This window comes from Hippocampus zosterae, chromosome 11 (genome assembly GCF_025434085.1).
Source record: "Hippocampus zosterae strain Florida chromosome 11, ASM2543408v3, whole genome shotgun sequence".
Lineage (NCBI taxonomy): Eukaryota > Metazoa > Chordata > Actinopteri > Syngnathiformes > Syngnathidae > Hippocampus > Hippocampus zosterae.
The window spans coordinates 4,696,718-4,704,046 of NC_067461.1; positions in this window are offsets into that span (position 1 = coordinate 4,696,718).

Consider the following 7,329-nt stretch of genomic DNA (forward strand, 5'->3'; position numbering starts at 1 on the left):
CAACGACAGTCAAAAACAGTGCTGGTATAGCCATGATGCAGAGAAGGTGCAACCACCAAGCACAGAGTCTCCCCCTTGATGAATTTCGTGGCCAAAAATGCTCAAAAAAGTCCACAACAAACACAAAGGGACAAAGTATGAGGGTCAATACAAAAATTATTGAGTCATGACTGACCCCGTGGTGGAACGAAGCCAAATCAGGGTTCTGAACCATCCCGTGCTGACCTGATCTGCTCAGAATCATGTCTTCAGAACATGAATTCAACTTTGGAGGAAAGAGAGGGTGAGAGAGAGAGAGAATGTACTGACTGTGCTTGTGTATGAAAGTTATAAAAGTGTGTTTGGGAATTGCGAGATATCTGCTGATGGATTGATGTTGATAACAAGGAATATCGCACAGCTTGCTTGCGCGGGAAAAGAATGAAAGAGCATCGGGCTGAGTCGAGGATGCGGCGGTGTGGTTCGCTCTCCTTTTTTTTTTTTTTTTTTCTTGATGCACCCCTCTCTCTCCTGTGTAGATCATTAGCAAGATTATCAGATGCAATCATCTCATTCTGGTGGCGCATAACTCAAGCAGCCCTCCTCTCCCGCCTGTGTCTCTGGTGAAGCAAACTCAAAAAGCTTTCTGGACAAAAAATCCCATTTGTGCATCTGCTGTCTGCCTTCCCAAGCTTGTTAGTTCCAACACTTCAGTGATCCCGGTGGAGGCACTAGCACGAGCCATAATGGCCATCACCCAGACAGCACCCGCTCGCATGTGGGGGGGGGATGAACAGCGAGGTGCACTTGCCTCTATGGTTGTACCCACGCTCTTGAAAAGAAAAAAAAAAAGTAGAAATGGCCTTTTTGTTATTGCAAATGACAAAATGGCAACTGGAAAAATTGTGTTTTTACAACCTTTGTGGGAGTAGTACTTTAGGCTAGTTTGCCACTCTGGTACAACCTTCCTCATTTGGGCCTCCGTGCGTGTTACCGCGTACAGCGTCCGTGTCCTTTTGCCGGCGAGACAATAACACAACACACCGGCTTTGACCGCAAACTCATCTCCCGCTTGTCGCATCCCATCACAAATACTCGGGTGAGCTTATTTCCTCTTCTTTATGATATGAACTCTTCGGAATATTGCTGTTAATTTACGGCAACTTGGAACTGATTTTTATAGTTTGGCCGCGGTAGCTATCTGAGCTTATGTGAAAGTAATTGCCGCGATTTGGGGGATTCAGCATATCACTTCAAAAAAAAAGTCATACGTGAGGGGAGGGGCTGTCACTCAGTGAGTCATTATGCAACATTCATTCATTCATTCATTCATCTTCCGAGCCGCTTGATCCTCACTAGGGTCGCGGGGGGTGCTGGAGCCTATCCCAGCTGTCTTCGGGCAGTAGGCGGGGGACACCCTGAATTGGTTGCCAGCCAATCGCAGGGCACACAGAAACGAACAACCATTCGCACTCACACTCACACCTAGGGACAATTTAGAGTGTTCAATCAGCCTGCCACGCATGTTTTTGGAATGTGGGAGGAAACCGGAGCACCCGGAGAAAACCCACGCAGGCCCGGGGAGAACATGCAAACTCCATACAGGGAGGCCGGAGCTGGAATCGAACACGGTACCTCTGCAGTGCGAAGCCGACATGCTAACCACTGGACTACCGGGCCGCCAACATTTGAACTTAATTATCGTGAAGGATTTTTTTTAGGACATGAGCCCATATGCACATGGGATTTTAACGGACACTGGCGCTACCCCCCGGAGGCGTACAATTCGGAAAACAACCAATATTTTCGGGTAAGGTCACATCGAGCGTCACGATTTGAACAGCTGTTATGAGAGATGTCAGCATAATACGCAGGAGTTTTCATGACTTTTTTTTTTGGCGGGGGGGGGGGGAATCCTTCTCCCAAAAGAAGGTCAGATTTATGAAAAACAGCAAAGTTATGATTTTGAGGTTTTACAAGTTGACTTGACGATGTGTCAAAAGTGGGCATGTGTACTGGTTTGCAGTTCTGCTTATATCTTTTGTGGAAAATGAAATCTTCACCTACAAAGGGAAGGCAGTAAATTCTCCGAGAAGTGAAAAATTCAGTCAATCACAAATAAACAATCTCATGTCAACCATTAAAATAACCTTAGCAGCTAAAATATTTTCTTTTTGAGGAAAATCAATACAGTTGAACAGTCTGAAGCATATCAGTCGTTCTGAAATGGTATACACTAACTGAAAAGTGAGGCAGTTACACTTCCGGTTCTTGACTTAATGTAATACAGTATATTCCATGTGGGAATTCAGTCTCCGTAGCATACAAAATGCTCCATATCGATAAATGTGAATAAAATGTAAAGAATGAATAGTTACACAACTGTCGTACCAACCAAAACATCAGCTAGCATACTATACTTGCAGTGTTAGCGCAAACATTTACTTTGTGGCTCGCTTGACCATTTTCTTTCCCATTTATGAAACATAGTGGTTATTAGAATTTGACATGTATCAGTAACAATAATACTGTATTTTCTTACCTCACCTGACTCCAAACCTACAGAGCCGGATAAAACATCAAAGCATGTAGGGAAAGATGCTTTTTTCCCCCCCTTTGGTCTTCAATTGTTTACTGTTATGATCCACTTATCATCCACTTCACGTACCGTCTGGAAGGAATAGTACAGCTAGCAATTACATTTTGACAAGAACAATCCCACAGCTCAGGTATTGACCCTGGTAGTGCTAGTGGTGTTAGCATCCGCGGTGATTGGCAAAGGTGAGAGAATGCATGTCGGGACTTGGACAAAATTGGTAGCATGGCGGCGATAGAAGAGGGAAACATGTTGCATTGTAGCGTCTACTATGGATTATGGAGTCGCTAAATATTAAACTCACGTTTTGGATGAAGAAAGGTTCAACAAAAACATAAAAATACCCCCCAAATGTTTAATGAGGCTTTCTTTAGCACGGTACGTTCAAGAATTTAAGCTGTAAGCTAATGACGGTTATATAAGAAAAGAGCGTCCGCTTTGTTGGCGCAATATGCTAGTGATTAACATATGATCCGATTCGTAGACTTATCACGACCATTATCAGTGTGACTCCCATGTCACCGACCAATTTTATTTGTATTAAAAAATAATATATGATTTATTCTTTTCATATACTGTATTTCAAATGAAGTTTGATTTTCATTTAGCATTTGGTTTCAGCCACGGTGGTACTGTGAGGCGCTCTACCAATCAGTTGGAGTTGAGTTCCAAGCCAACGTGTTTTATAAGAGGAGGTTCCACCTCGTCCTGGCCAGATATTGACACCAACTGGTACAATGAAATAATCATAAAGCGGCTACATCAAGTCTTAATGAACATGTTTATGTATCGTCGCTGGAGAGCAAACGCCATCAGCTTTCAAACGCCCTGTACATTTTCTGACCCACTTTGGGAAATGATCCCCCGCATCCAACTGTTAAAGTGGGGACACACACACGCACGCACGCACACGTGCACAAGCGATTGTTATGCAAAGGTTAGTTTGACTTGTATACTGTAAATGAACCTTTAATCTCACTTGAACCGTATCCAATTTGTTAGCGTAATTCCGCTAACTGTGGAGGGAGCCTTTTTCTTTCCTTCCCCTCAAGGGAGAAGACATGTTAGCGCCTATTTTCTCCCCTGAATGGAGTCTGCCATTGTCAGGCAGATAAAGCCAGTGTTGAATTGGTAAAGGGATGCTTAAGTGTCATGAAAGCAACCGGAGATTTGAGCATAATACCATTAGAATATTGGCGAGTGAAATTTAGAGGACACTGTTGAGGTGAAACAATGCAGCCACGAGGATGACTTTGGGTCAATAACTTTATTTGCAAAGACAACAGCGCTAGTACCTCCACTACAGATGTTATAGATATTTTCAAGTAGGGACACACATTTATGCAATAAATATTGTCTAATGTTGGAATGTAGTGTACATTATATCTGTGGTTGAGCTTCTGTGCTGTACCGGTACATAGTTAGCCTTTCGTATGCTAGCCGTGTCATTGTTTTTATGAGTACAACCACAAAATTGGTCAACAACTTTATTTGCAAAGACAACAGCGCTAGTACCTCCACTAGAGTGGTTTATTTTCAAGTGGTGCTATACATTTATGGAATAAATATTGTTTAATGTTGGAATGTAGTGTACATTATATCTGTGGTTGAGCTGCTGTGCTGTACCGGTACATAGTTAGCCTTTCGTATGCTAGCCGTGTCATTTTTTTTATGAGTACAACCACAAAATTGGTCAACAACTTTATTTGCAAAGACAACAGCGCTAGTACCTCCACTAGAGTGGTTTATTTTCAAGTGGTGCTATACTTTTCTGGAATAAATATAGGCTAATTTTCGAATGTAGTGTACATTATATCTGTGGTTGAGCTGCTGTGCTGTACCGGTACATAGTTAGCCTTTCGTATGCTAGCCGTGTCATTGTTTTTATGAGTACAACCACAAAATTGGTCAACAACTTTATTTGCAAAGACAACAGCGCTAGTACCTCCACTAGAGTGGTTTATTTTCAAGTGGTGCTATACATTTATGGAATAAATATAGGCTAATTTTCGAATGTAGTGTACATTATATCTGTGGTTGAGCTGCTGTGCTGTACCGGTATATAGTTAGCCTTTCGTATGCTAGCCGTGTCATTGTTTTTATGAGTACAACCACAAAATTGGTCAACAACTTTATTTGAAAAGACAACAGCGCTAGTACCTCCACTAGAGTGGTTTATTTTCAAGTGGTGCTATACATTTATGGAATAAATATAGGCTAATTTTCAAATGTAGTGTACATTATATCTGAGGTTGATCTGCTGTGCTGTACCGGTACATAGTTAGCATTTCGTATGCTAGCTATGTTTTTTTTTTTTAAATCATTACAACCACAAAATTGGCCAACTTTATTTGCAAAGACAAAAGTGCTAGTACCTCTACGACAGAGGTTATATTTTCAAGTAGGGGCATACATTTACGCAATAAATATTGTCTAATGTTGGAATGTAGTGTACATTATATCTGTGGCTGATCTGCTGTCCGGAGTTAGCCTTTCGTATGCTACCCGTGCCATTTTTTTTTTAAATAAGTGCAGCCACAAAATTGCCATGAACCTCTCGTTCAATTAACATCTCATTCCGTCATTGTCAGTCTGAGCATTAATGCCTACCTTATTAGAATCTGCTGTGTCTACTGTTACGGCTGTTGCTTTCACTGTTCCACATGGACTGAATCGACAAGTTGACTTATTGTTAAGGCAGGGCAACAATTGAGACGTCGTCTTGCATCGCTACGTTCTGTCTTGAGGGCATCGCCACTGTTTAGAATGTCGGGCCGTAATGTGGGAGTAATATATGCATGCGAGTTCCAGTATGGGCTGCATGGTAAGTAACAATAGCCGTAGATTAGATTAACAAACCGCATGACACGGACATATCCGCCCTCTTCCCCTGTTAGCCTTAGAATGATGTTTAGCAGATTTATTATAGGGTAACATGGAAAATTAAAAGGCCAAAGTGTACGTGTCGGGAATGAAAAGCGATTTGAAAAGAGTGCTTCCTTCCCTTTACCCGGCACCATAAACAAGTAATGGTCGTATCACTTTACTGGCCTGAGATATTTTATGCTGACAACAGCGAGGGAAGAGAAACGCCTCCACCATTATGGATTTGGTCCTGTCATTGGCGTTTGGGTTACCTCGGATTTTTCAGTGGAATTCCTCGTGGCTTCCCTCACATGCTGAAAGAGAGAGAGAAAAAAAAATCAATACATTGCCCCAAATTCTCTGCAGTCTCTTTTTCTGAAATGTCTAATTGAGCACTTTGAAAGGGCTCCAAAGGTGACATGATCCCCGCTCCCTCACTTTTCAGGTGATCGCGCCCCTCCTGCTGCCCTTTTACCCCCTCCCCCCTTCCCACACACTTTGGTCTATCTCCTTTCAAGTCCATTTCCACATACTCCTTCTCCCACCTGATGTATCGCCACTCCTTCTTCCGTCTTACCCCTTTTGAAGTTGGAGATGGCTCCAAATCCAAGTAGGCTTTTAGGACAGCCGGGGGGCAGTGAAGGGGAAGATGTTTAAAAAAAAAAAAAAAAAAGAGGGGCTTATATTTGATTGAAAAAAAATTTGCATGATGTAGAGTTTCAAATCATCATGATGTTATATGAAGAGGTATTGTCCAACGACACGCGCTGACTGGGCACAATTGGGGGGCGGGGAGGGGGGTAGAAACGGGAAAGCCATTCCCAATTTCTGAGATATGCACGAGTGGAGTGAGAACAAGAGCGAATGTTGTTCACCGCCCAAGCTCGAGCTACCCCGGCTCTGAGTCGCGCATTCATCACTCAGATGTAATTGCATGATAGCAAAGCTGCAGTATGGAAAACATCTTAGCGGATGTTTGTTCTGAGGTTTTGAAAGGTAATGTATGTGAGATTTTGAAGTGATGACACCCTCTGATGTCATACAACTCAAAATTCCACTAAGATAACATTGGCATCCTGGAAGTAATTGGACCGCAAAAAAAAAACAGTAGCCAATGGCTAAACATGTTATGCAATCTACATCTCTCTCTTTCTCTCTCTCTTACACACTCTCCCTCACGTGTCAATCTTCGGGCAGTAGCTATGAATAGGTTGTTACACTTTACCAACAGTAAATGTATCTTTTGTCCAGCTGGTGCTGCACCTGACATCTTTGACAAAATAGTCTGGTGTACTTCTCATACTAAAACGTTGACCCCCCCACAAGGGCATCTCCTCCCCCGGTGTAATGTACTTGTGACTTTTACGGCGACTTTACAAAATGCGCCATTAGTCCTGTGAAGTCGGGCCGTCTCATTTGGAGAGGAGCTGCGGGTTGCGTCTGGCATTCAGCTCCCTCCAAGGACACATGAGGCGCTCGCTCATGATGCGGGTCCTCCTAATGGAGAGGCAAAGCCTTCATCCTGAATATAAAGCCGCCTCTATTTTCAGCCACTCAAATAAGATGCATGGCAAGGATCTACAAACGGAATAGTCACCCGCATCCGAAGCTGTAACGGAGTTCCCCCAGGTCCCAAGAATTCTTACTCTCGCAGTTTGGAAAAGGCCGGAGTAGTAATCGAACTTACTACACTTTCCAGATGAATGATAATGGCGCTCCCCCGCTAACTGTTTGCGTTACCTGTCAATTTTCCAGGGATACAATGTAGGACGTTGGCAGTGTTTTCTGTGCCGGCAAAATCCATTAATGCAGACTGAAGGACTTCCAATGAGCACTTTTGAAGAGAGCTGCAGCAAGCTAATATTCCTGGAAAAGTGGTTCCGCAAGTG